Raw genomic sequence first — 12,804 nt, forward strand, 5'->3', positions numbered from 1 at the left:
TAACTTGAAATTCGGAGCTGGCTGGTAATTCTTTATTTTGTGGCCATGTTGCCACAGGGAAAACTATGATTATTAAATAGTAAAGGCATGGTAATTGCTGAAAGCAGGAGTGTTATATATAAATAAATATAACATAAGTAAATAAATGTAACACAAAAATAAACACTTATTAATTAATTAATTATATAATTAATTAATGTATTTTAGAGACAGAGAGAGGGCGAGTGGGGAGAGGAAGACGGAGAGAGAGAGACGGGATCTTAAGCAGGCTCCACCCTCATCACAGAGCCCAACAGGGAGTCTGATCCTACAACCCTGGGATCATGACCTGAGCCAAATTCAAGAGTGGGATGCTCACCTGACTGAACCACCCAGGGGGAGTGTTCTTCAGAAGTATTTAGAAATCCTTGGGCACACATATCCATTCATTATCAAGGCCACAACTTGTCTGCAATGTTGCACCTGTACTAGTGACTCTTAGTTCAGTGTCAACTCCAGGGAAATGGAAACCCACAGAGAAGAATGGTCATATCTCAAACATGGCATCTATTGTGCCTGTGGCCTTTGGATCTAAGGGACAGAAAAGCCATATGAAATGGGCTTAACGTCGAGGTATTTTATTGTTGGGCTGGTTGCTCCAGTGAACACGTTCTTTCCATTTCTGGCTCTGCCATACTTACTGTTTAATGCTCTCTCAGCCACAAAATGACTTTGGTAGTTCCAGGCATTATACCCCAATGTGAGCACCTCTACTGGTACAGGACTAGACATAATCAAAATTCTTTTTTAGGAGCACAAACTTTTTTTTTCCTTGTGAAGTCTTGGTCTTCACAGGAGCTACTCACTATCCTTAAAAAATCCTAATTAGTAGAATAGGATCCAATGATTGACTTGTATAAACTGGAATACTCCACTGGAGTTGCAGGACAGAGCTAACTTTTCCGGAGTCTTGTGGGAAAAAAGGGGATACTTGCACAAAAGTGGAGTCCTGTTACTAAGGAAGAAGGCAGTCAACAGATGCTGGTCTGACCATCTCAAGGATCTGCTCGATTTCTGTGAGCTCTACCCTCATTATAGGGTAGAGCACATACTTAGCCTTTTACAGTTCATGCCTTGACATGGATTAGAAAGTGTGAGAGAAAGAATCAGCACCTGCTAGGGGAAGAGAAAAACGACCATTATTAGACATGGGACTAGTATACTAATAGGGGCTGGAAAAGTGGGGAAGCCTCGCTATCCCTATCATCTTATTTTGAGTCCACCAAAGTTGTACTAACTTGATACATGGGTTAGGTAATGCATTCTTTTATTCTATCTTATTATTATTTAAAAGATTTTTATTTTTAAGTAATCTCCACACCCAACATAGGATTTGAACTTACAACCCTGAGATCAAGAGTCACGTGCTCCTGTGACTGAGCCAATCATGTGCCCTTTTTTTTCTTTTCTCTTTCTCTTTCTTTTTTTGAAAATTAAAAAAATCCTTAATTTTTTTAAAATTCCTGGTACCACTACTACAATTTACAGGGCAATATACTGAGGTAATGAAAAGAAAAAGAAAAAACTACAACAGATAAAAGACCTCAGGAATATACATCTAATTAACACTATGTTGCATCAATCAATACATTGCACTTTTTGCAAACAAGAAAGGTTTCCACAAACTGCAGTAACTTTTCTGACGAGAGATCATTGTTCCTTATGTGGCAGATTTCTATGGTTCCTCTAATGCATCTGGGAAGACTGTCTCAAAGTAAACTGCAGCTTTCCTGACAACTCCCAGCTCCGTTTCCTGATAAGAACTGTAGCCTTTCTCTTCTGAAAAATTTAAAAATCTTTTGCTACTATATCCACCTTTATCACCAGATCCATAACCACCACCATAAGGACTGCACAAGCTTCTGCCACCAAAACTCACCCCCTTCACGGGTCCATAATTTGACTGTTGTTGTCCACTATAATTTCCAAAATTGTTATAGTTCCCGCCACCACCATAGTTACCACCTCCAACATTTCCTCCTTCACTGTAACCATCATATCCTCCAATATCGCCACTATATCCACTTCCTTGGTTTCTATCTCCTGTCTACCATCACCATAGCCTCCTCTACTATTATAACCCACCGTAGTTGGCACCATCACCTCCAAATCCATTATATCCACCATCACGTCCTCCGTAACCACCTCTGCTGCCATCACCTCCACCACCATGGCCTCTTATTCCACCAAAGTTTCCTCCACAACCCATAAAGTTGTCAGATCCACTTTTATGACCTCTTTGTGATCCACCAGCTTGCATTTCCTGTTTAGAAAGGGTCTTTTTCACTATACAAATATGCCCATTAATAGTGTTGTTCAGAAATACAACAATTTTATCAACTGTATCATGATCATCAAAAGTTACAAAAGCAAATCCTCTCTTTTTTCCACTCTGCCTGTCCTCCATAACTTCTATAGTTTCGATCTTGCCATACTTTTCAAGTACTCTCTCAAGTTATAGTCTTCTGTATCTTACTTAATACCACCAACGAAAATTTTCTTCACAGTTAGATGTGCACCAGGCTTTGCAGAATTCTCTCTAGAAACATCAGTCTTCGGTTCCACTACACATCCATCAACCTTGTGTGGTTGAGCACATATTTCTGCATTCACTTCTTCCACACAATAGTAAGTCACAAAACCAAAACCCCTAGAAAGTTGTGTTTGGAGGTCTGTTATCACCACACAATCTGTAAGTGTGTTCCATTTTTCAAAATGCTCTTTTAGGGGCGCCTGGGTGGCTTAGTCGGTTAAGCGTCCGACTTTCGCTTAGGTCATGATCTCGCTGTTCGTGGGTTCGAGCCCCGCGTCGGGTTCTGTGCTGACTGCCAGCTCAGAGCCTGGAGCCTGTTTCAGAGTCTGTGACTCCCTCTCTCTCTGACTCTCTCCTGCTAACGCTGTCTCTCTCTCTCTCTCCTAGAAATAAATAAAACATTTAAAAAAAAAATTTATACAAAATGCTCTTTTAAACTATCATCTATAATTTCAAAACTCAAACCACCAATAAACAGTTTTCTCAACTGCTCTGACTCTTTTGGTTCATGGTCCTCCTCTCCTGAGGGCCAGAGTCGAGCTGGGGCCCACTGGGAGGTGGTTTTACCTCCACTTTGAGACCAGACTCACCTCTTCCAACTCAAGTTCAATATGGTCCCTTTTTTTCTTTTTAAATTACAAAGTCATATATACTTGTTGGGGAAAAAAAGCTAATTAATAAAGAAATGTCCAAAATAACAACATTCTCTATTAATGTATAAAATAAATATTCTCTGTATGATTTTACTTTATATTTGTAGTTTCAAATATAGTCCTATCTAACATATAGGACTATACTATATAGAATATATATAATACATAGAATTATATTATATATACTATATATATATTACTATAAAGTACTATATATATACTAGTACTAGTAAGTGCATATATATATTTTAAAAAATTAGTAGTACCATATATGCCTTCAACAATTTACCTAGTGTCCCAATAGAATAATAATTCCACCTCTTATGGATCATTGTTTTTTCTGTGGAAGATTTCTATAGTTCCTTTAAAATTTTTTAATGTTTTATTTATTTCTGAGAGAGAGACCTCTTTGACCTTGGCTGCAGCAAATTCTTACTTGACATGTCTTCAGAGGTAAGGGAAATAAAAGCAAAAGATGAACTATTGGGACCTCATCAAGATCAAAAGCTTCTGCACGGAGAAGGATACATTAACAAAACTAAAAGGCAAACTATGGAATGGAAGAAGATATTTGCAAATGACATATCAGATAAAGGGTTAGTATCAAAAATCTGTAAAGAACTTACTAAACTCAACACCCAAAAAACAAATAATCCAGTGAAGAAATGCGCAAAAGACACTTTTCCAAAGAAGACGTCCAGATGGCCAACAGACACATGAAAAGATGTTCAATATCACTCATCATCAGGGAAATACAAATCAAAATCACAATGAGATACCACCTCACACCTGTTAGAATGGATAAAATTAACAACTCAGGAAACAACAATGTTGGCAAGGATACAGAGGAAGGGGAACCCTCTTGCACTGCTGGTGGGAATGCAGACTGGTGCAGTAACTCTGGAAAATACTATGGAGGTTTCTCAAAAAGTTAAAAATAGAACTACCCTATGATCCAGCAATTGCACTACTAGGTATTTATCCAAAGGATACAAAAATGCTGGTTTGAAGTGGCACATACATCCCAATGTTTATAGCAGCTCTATCAACAATAGCCAAACTATGGAAAGAGCCCAAATAACCATCAACTGATAAATGGATAATATATATATATATACATATCTTCTATATATATACGTACATTGGAATACTACTCAGAGATGAAAAAGAATGAAATCTTGCCATTTGCAGCCATGTGGATAGAACTGCAAAATCAGTCAGAGAAAGACAGATATGTGATTTCACTCATATGAGCAATTTGAGAAACTCAATAGATGAATATGGGGGAAGGGAAGAAAAAAAGATATAAAGAGAGGCTAACGATAAAAGATTCTCAAATACAAAAAAGAAACTGATGGTTGCTGGAGGGGTTATGAGTGGGGGGATGGGCTAAGTGGGCAACAGTCAGTAAGGAGAGCACTTGTTAGGATGAGCACTGGGTGTTATATGGAAGTGATGATTCATTGGAATCTACCCCTGAAGACAAGCCTATGCTATATGTTAGCTAACTTGAGAATTAAAAAAGAAAGAAAGAAAGAAAAAGAAACAAAGAAAAGTCCTCAACCTCACTCATCATCAGGGAAATACAAATCAAAACTACAATTGGATACCACCTCACACCTATCAGAATGGCTAACATTAATAACTCAAGCAACAACAGATGTTGGTGAAGATGTGGAGAAAGGGAATCTCTTATGCACTGCTGGTGGAAATGCAAACTGGTGCAACCACTCTGGAAAACAGTATGGAGCTTCCTCAAAAATTTAAAAATAAAACTACCCTATGATCCAGCAATTGCACTACTAGGTATTTATCCAAAGGACACAATGATTTGAAGGGGCACATGCACCAGGATATTTATAGTAATGCTATCAACAATAGCCAAATTATGGAAACAGCCCAAATATTTATTAACTGATGTATGTATAAAAAAGAGGTGTGATATATATTATATATACCATAGAATATCATTCAGTGATAAAAAGAATGAAATCTTGCCATTTGCAAAGACGTGGATGGAGGCAGAATATTATGTTAAGTGAAATAAATTAGAGAAAGACAGATACCATATGATTTCACTCTTTTGTGTATTTAAGAACAAAACAAACTAGCAAAGGGAAAAAAATGAGAGAGAGAGAGAGAGAGAGAGACCGAGAAACAAACTCTTAATTGTAGAGAACACACTGATGGTCATCAGAGGGAAAGTGGGTGGGGGATGGGTTAACTAAGTGATGGGTTAAGAAGTGTACTTGTTGTGATGAGCACCGTGTGTTGTATGTAGGTGTTGACTCACTGTATCGTACACCTGAAAGTAATCGAACACAGTAAGTTAACTAACTGTAAATAAAACTTAAAATAAAAAACATCCTCAGGAAGGTGGGGAAAACTTTTGAATTTCAGTAGACACAGGCAGTTAGTGGCCACTAGAATATCAGTGGAGGGCTGGCAAATGAAAAGTAGCACAATCGCTGCAGACTAAGACAATATCTCTTCCAGGAAAGCAAAGTGCCTTCTCATCAACCATGTAGAAGTGAAACTGGGGACGAGAATTTTTTTTCAGAATGCAGAATAACATTCAGAGCGCTGTGATATTTTTCTCATCTAGTTTTCATACATGATTAGAGTATCTTTCCAAAATTCTGGAATGATGGTTGCACAGTGTACTTTGCATTTCCCTTTCAGCTGTTGTGTTTTTGTGTCTCACAGCCAAGAGCACGAGCCAGCTCAGAGGTACAGCATGAATTGAACGTCAGGGTGGTGAAGTCTGGAAATCATGTCTGTTCTTCTCAAGCCTCCCAGTGACTATGTCCTTAAATCATTGCAACTGGTTCAACTGCATGGATTTTCGAAGTACCACTTTGTTAATTTCCCTAGTGCACTACACACCTGTTAAAATGGCTTAAACCAGGAAAACGCAACTGATTCCATCAAGTGCTGGGAGGGATGCAAAGGGAATGGAACCCTCATGCACTGCTAGTGGCATAACCTCTTTGAAAGATAGTTTGGAAGTTTCTCATGAGGTTGAACACAGTCTTGTTACACAATCCAGCCATTCCACTCCTAGGTACTCACTCAAAAGAAATGAAAACACAGAAAAACTTATATGTGAAAGTTTATAGTGGCTTTATTAACAATTGCTCCAAACTGGAAACAACCCACATGAGCTTTGCATAGGAAATTAACAAACACGTTTGTGCACAGCATAGAACACATCCCAGCAATAAAAGGGAATGAGGATACAGCAATGGGGGCAAATGTGTTCCACATGAGTGGAAGGACCTGGATACAAAAAGCCGCATGCCTGGGATTCTGTTTATGTGATGCTCTGGAAAAGGCTCAGCTTTAGCTACATAAAGCAGGCCAGGGGATACCAGGGTCTGTGGGTGGGGACACAGGTGATTAGGAAGTGGCACAAGAAAAGATGACAGATGTTGGAAGTGTTCTGAACGTCCGCTGTGGTGGTGGTGATGTGATCACACGGTGCTTGTGAACACTCACAGCCTTTAACAAAAAGATAGCATGAATTTTTACTGTGTGCAAGTTAACCTGATTTGCTCACTCAATTTATATGAATGAAAACAAAAGAAAAAATCCTCAGTCAACAGATCTAAAGGATAACTACAATTCAATATAGCCTAACTATTTGCTATGTCAGAAAAAAATCTTTATATATCTGTATTTTCATATGTGTATCTTTATATATATCTATATCTTTATGTATATATCATTACATATATAAATGTACATATACACATATATAATACATTGATAGGAAAGCATGAAAAGCACATGATTTTTCAAGGAGGGAAAAATTCACAATTAGTTGTTTTAATTATCCTAAAACAAAAAATATTCTTTTTTTCTTTATAAGTTATTTTATTTATTTATTTATTTATTTATTTTCAAGTTTGTTAGCATATAGTGGAATAATGATTTCAGGAGTTTAATCCAGTGATTCAAAACAAGAAATATTCTTGTCCTAGAAGTCAGAAGTCTCAAGTTCAAGTATCAATCCCATCTTGGCTGTACCCTTAAAAATATGTAAATCAACAGTAGAACTCCCCTGTGACCCAGCAATAACACTGCTAGGAATTTATCCAAAGGATACAGAAATGCTGATGCATAGGAGCACATGGACCCCAATGTTCATAGCAGCACTCAACAAAAGCGAAAACATGGAAAGAGCCTAAGTGTGCATCAACGTACGAATAGATCAAGAAGATGTGGTTCATCTATGCAATGGAATACTACATGGCAATGAGAAAGAATGAAATCTGGCCATGTGTAGCAACACGGATGGAACTTGAGAGTGTTATGCTGAGCGAAATAAGTCAGGGAGAGAAGGACAAATATCATATGTTTGCACGTATAGGAGGATTAGGAGGAACTTAACGGAGGACCATGGGGGAGAAGAATTGGGGGAAATAAGAGGTGAGAGGGAGGGAGGCAAACCATGAGAGACTCTCGAATGCCGAGAACAAACTGATGACTGATGGGGGGGAGAGGAAGGGGGTGATGAGCATGGCGGAGGGCACTTGTGGGGATGAGCACTGGGTGTTATATGGAAACCAACTTGACAATAAACTATTAAAAAGTATGTAAATCCACCCTGTTACTATTTTCTTATCTGTGAAACTACATTTAATCTGCCTGTCTCCTGTACAGACAAGTTCTGATAATCATTTAAATGTGAAGATTTCTTGGGGCTTCTGGGTGGCTCAGTCCGTTAAGCATCTGACTTTTGAGGGGCACCTGAGTGGCTCAGTCGGTTGAGCGTCTGACTTTGGCTCTCAGGTCATGATCTTACGGTTTGTGGGTTCAAGCCCCACATCAGGCTCTGTGCTGACAGCTCAGAGCCTGGAGCCTGCTTCAGAATCTGTGTCTCCTTGTCTCTCTGCTCCTCCCCTGCTCATGCCACCTCTCTCTCTCTCTCTCTCAGAAATAAATTTTAAAAACATTTAAAATAAAAAAAAAATCTGACTCTTGGTATTGACTCAGGTCGTGATCTAATGGTTGTGGGATGGAGCCCATAGTCGAGTCCTGCATTGAGCCCCAGGTCAAACCATGCACTGAGCACAGAGCCTGCTTGCAATTCTCTCTCTCCCTCTGCCACTCTCCCCTGCTGGTGCACTCTCTCTCAAAAATAAATAAACATTAAAAAATAAATGTGAAGGTTTCTTTTAGATGTGCTCTAAAAAAGCAGTATTAGTTAATTGAGCTTATTTCATTTATTACTCATGAGTAATGTTTACGGCAATAGAATATAATTCAATAGTACAGAAAGAATTAAAGGAAAAAGAAGGGGCTCCTGGGTGGCTCACTCGGTTCAGCATCTGACTTTGGCTCAGGTTATGATCTCATGGTTCATGAGTTTGTCCTCTGAATCGGCTCTGTGCTGACAACTCAGAGCCTGGAGCCTGCTTAAAATTCTGTGTCTCCCTCTCTCTCTGCCCCTCCCCTGCTCACTCTCTGTCTCTCAAAAATTAAATAAATGTTAAAAATTTTTTAAAAAAGGAAAAAGGAAAAGCTTGTTCACACACCACACACACACACACACACACACACACACTCACACACACACACACACACCCCTGTTCCTGGTTCAGCCTTTCTGCGTGAGCATGTTTGATATGTCTGTGTAGCTTGAGTGTATGAAGGTATTGCTGCTCCTAATGACAGGCAGAGCTTGAGGCTCAGTTCTGCTATTCTGCCCTTGCAGGATATTGGAGTGTACACCTCTTTCCTCTCTCAGAATATTCTGCACATAATTATAGCAATGGTAGTAACAGGAATTACCCACTGACACAAGCTTCTACAAATTAGGTTCTGTTCAAAAGGCCTCACATTTATCATTTGTTTAATCCTTACAACAACAACCCTCTACAATCAGTGCCATCATTTCCCTCATTTTACAGGTGAAGAAACTGGGACACAGAGAGACAAAGTCATTGGCCAATGGCCTTCCTGTGGACCTGGACTCTTGTCCTTTTTACTCCAGGGTCCCTGCACTTGCCTGGGGTGCTGAGCACCTCTCATTCATTATGCTCTGTTAAACTCATGCCATTGTGAACAGTTCTGCAGCCACTGCAAGTACTGGAGAAGGTGATCTGGGTGTTTCTCTATCCTCTAAACTCCTCTTGGGTATAGCAAGGTGATTTGCAGCTTTGTGTTCTTGCCTGGTATACACCAAATGCTCCATACATGTTAGGAGAACAAGTGAGTCAGTGAGTCAGGGAATAGAGTCTGTGCCTATCCAAAGGAATTGAAGCAAGGATATCGAAGAGATGCCTGCACTACCCTGTCCATGGCAGCCTTATCCGTGATAGTTGAGATATGGAAACACCCTAAGTGCCCATAAGTGGAAGAATGGATAAAGATCTCTCTCTCTCAATCTATCTATCAATCATCTATCATCTATTTATCCATAATCATCTATTATCTATTATATATCTATTATCTATTGTATATCATCATCTATTATCTGTCTACAATCTATCATCCATTATCATCTATTATATATCTATCATCTATCATCATCTATAATATATCTATCTACCATCTATCTATCCATCATCATCTATTATCTATCATCATCTATTGTCTATCATCATCTATTGTCTATCATCTATTATCTGTCACCTATCAATCATCCATTATCTATCATCATCTAATATACCTATCATCTATCTATCTATCTATCTATCTATCTATCTATCTATCTCACATGATGGATATTATTCAGTCACAAGAAAAAAGAAAATCCTGTGGGCTCAGTCAGTTAAGCATCTTAGTCTTTATTTCAGCTCAGGTCATGATCTCATGGTTTGTGAGACTGAGCACTGCATTGGGCTCTGTGCTGACATTGAGGAAACTGCTTGGGATTCTCTCTCTCTCTCTCTCTCCCTCTCTCAAAGTAAATAAATAAACATTAAAAAAAAGGGAAATCCTGCCATTTGCAACAACATGGATGGATCTCAAAGACATTATGCAAGGTGACATAAGTCAGATAGAGAAAGAGAAATAGTGTATGATATCACTCATACATGGAAACTAAAATAGTCAAAATCATAGAAACAGAGAGTGGAATGGCAGTTGCCAGGGGCTGGGGAGAGGGAAAGTGGAGAGGTATTAGTCAGGGTCCAAAATTTCTGTTATGCAAGATGACTAAGTCTTGGAGATCTGCTGTACAGCATAGTTCCTACAGCTAATCATTCTGTGTTGTGTTTATTAAAGTATTTATCAATTATTATTTATTTAAAGAGTAGATCCTTTTATTTAAAAATTTTAATGTTTATTTTTGAGAGAGGGAAGGGGAGACAGAGAGTGACAGAGTGCAAGCAGGGGAGAGGCAGAGAGAGAGGGAGACACAGAATCCGAAGCAGACTCCAGGCTCTGAGCTGTCAGCACAGAGCCTGATGCAGGACTTGTACTCACAAACTGCGAGATCATGACTTGAGCTGAAGTCAGACGCTCAACCAACTGAGCCACCCAGGTGCCCCTAAAGAGTAGATCCTATATGAAGTCGTCTTCCTATAGACACAAAATAATAACAATAAAACAACAACAACAACAGTAGCAACAAGAGCAAGAATAAAGGAGTGGGAGGGAAGTTTGGGAGGTGATAAACATGTAGGCTTGATGATGGTTTAACAGGTGTGTTCTTTTTTTAAAATTTTTATTCAAATTCTAGTTAGTTAACATACAGTGCAACATTGGTGTCAGGTTTTTTTTTTAATGTTTATTTTTGAGGGAGAGAGAGAGAGAGAATGAGTGAAGGAGGGACAGAGATAGGGGACAGAGGATCGATCTGCAAAAGGCTCTGTACTGATAGCATACAGCCTGATGTGGGGTTTGATCTCATGAACTATAAGATCATGACCTGAGCTGAAGTTAGATGCTCAACTGACTGAACCACCGAGGCACCCCTTCCCAGTTATATTTTTACTTCAAGAAATTCACAGACCCTATTCTGCCTGCCGACTGCCTCTATGTGGTGGCTTGAGAGAGCAAGGATCTATAGCGTGATGGGCCGGTCGTGCTCCCGATTTTCCACTTGCCAGCTCTCATGGTCCTCCTTTCTACCCTCCTGTCTGTCATCACATCACTGAAACAGCAGCTGTAAGAGCCAGAGAGAACATCTGCTGAGCACCAGCTGAGTTTCCCTCAACTCCCTTCCCCAGTGGGCCACTCAGAAGAGTGCAGACATCTCTGGCAGCAACCAGAGATAAGAGCACCACTCGTTCTTGGAAAATCCAGCAACATGAGTAACCGTTAGTCTCTGACTGCCTGTGATGCAAGCTTGTTCAGTCCATGCTGAGGCCACATCCTTCCTGCCCCTGCTGGGCTGTGACCACTATAAATTCATCAAGTTTCCTCTTGGGCTGTTTCTGAGGCCTGCATCTGGGTGAGTCCAACTCTGTGACGCTGTGTAGACGAAAGGATCTGGGGACAAATAAGGAGGGGACATCGAAGGCCAGATTTGTCTTGGTTAATGCACTAGGGATTTCTTTATCTTTTTTTAATGTTTTATTTGTTTCTGAGAGAGAGAGAGAGACAGCATGAGCAGGGGAGGGTCAGAGAGAGAGGGAGTCACAGAATCTGAAACAGGCTCCAGGCTCTGAGTTGTCAGCACAGAGCCCGCCGCGGGGCTCAAACCCAGGAACCATGAGATCATGACCTGAGCCGAAGTCGGACGCTTAACCGACTGGTGCACTAGCATTAGGGATTTCTTAGTCCAGCTTGTGAGTCTGTCCTTCAACAAGAATTCTGGAATGTACTCTGATTTCCCATTATTGGGCTTTATGTGTTTGTGCAAGTGTGTGTGTGGCGGGGTGGGGCAGGGGTGAGGGCAGGGGCAGCATACACAGCTTAGACCCGCAACTCTGGGGGATTTGCCAGGAAATCCCCCCCCCCCCCCCCCCCCCAACCCCCCCCCCCCCCCCCCCCCCCCCCCCCCCCCCCCCCCCCCCCCCCCCCCCCCCCCCCCCCCCCCCCCCCCCCCCCCCCCCCCCCCCCCCNAGGCTCTGTACTGATAGCATACAGCCTGATGTGGGGTTTGATCTCATGAACTATAAGATCATGACCTGAGCTGAAGTTAGATGCTCAACTGACTGAACCACCGAGGCACCCCTTCCCAGTTATATTTTTACTTCAAGAAATTCACAGACCCTATTCTGCCTGCCGACTGCCTCTATGTGGTGGCTTGAGAGAGCAAGGATCTATAGCGTGATGGGCCGGTCGTGCTCCCGATTTTCCACTTGCCAGCTCTCATGGTCCTCCTTTCTACCCTCCTGTCTGTCATCACATCACTGAAACAGCAGCTGTAAGAGCCAGAGAGAACATCTGCTGAGCACCAGCTGAGTTTCCCTCAACTCCCTTCCCCAGTGGGCCACTCAGAAGAGTGCAGACATCTCTGGCAGCAACCAGAGATAAGAGCACCACTCGTTCTTGGAAAATCCAGCAACATGAGTAACCGTTAGTCTCTGACTGCCTGTGATGCAAGCTTGTTCAGTCCATGCTGAGGCCACATCCTTCCTGCCCCTGCTGGGCTGTGACCACTATAAATTCATCAAGTTTCCT

At 40.9% G+C, this 12,804-nt stretch overlaps 1 pseudogene; it reads right to left on the reverse strand.

Moving 5' to 3' along the window:
- Window positions 1-1,714: 1,714 nt before the first annotated feature.
- Window positions 1,715-4,420, reverse strand: LOC120221408 (annotated as a pseudogene).
- Between the last annotated feature and the right edge of the window lie 8,384 nt (window positions 4,421-12,804).

Source organism: Hyaena hyaena, unplaced genomic scaffold, assembly GCF_003009895.1.
Source record: "Hyaena hyaena isolate Hyena2069 unplaced genomic scaffold, ASM300989v1 scaffold_790, whole genome shotgun sequence".
In the NCBI taxonomy this organism is placed as follows: Eukaryota; Metazoa; Chordata; class Mammalia; order Carnivora; family Hyaenidae; genus Hyaena; species Hyaena hyaena.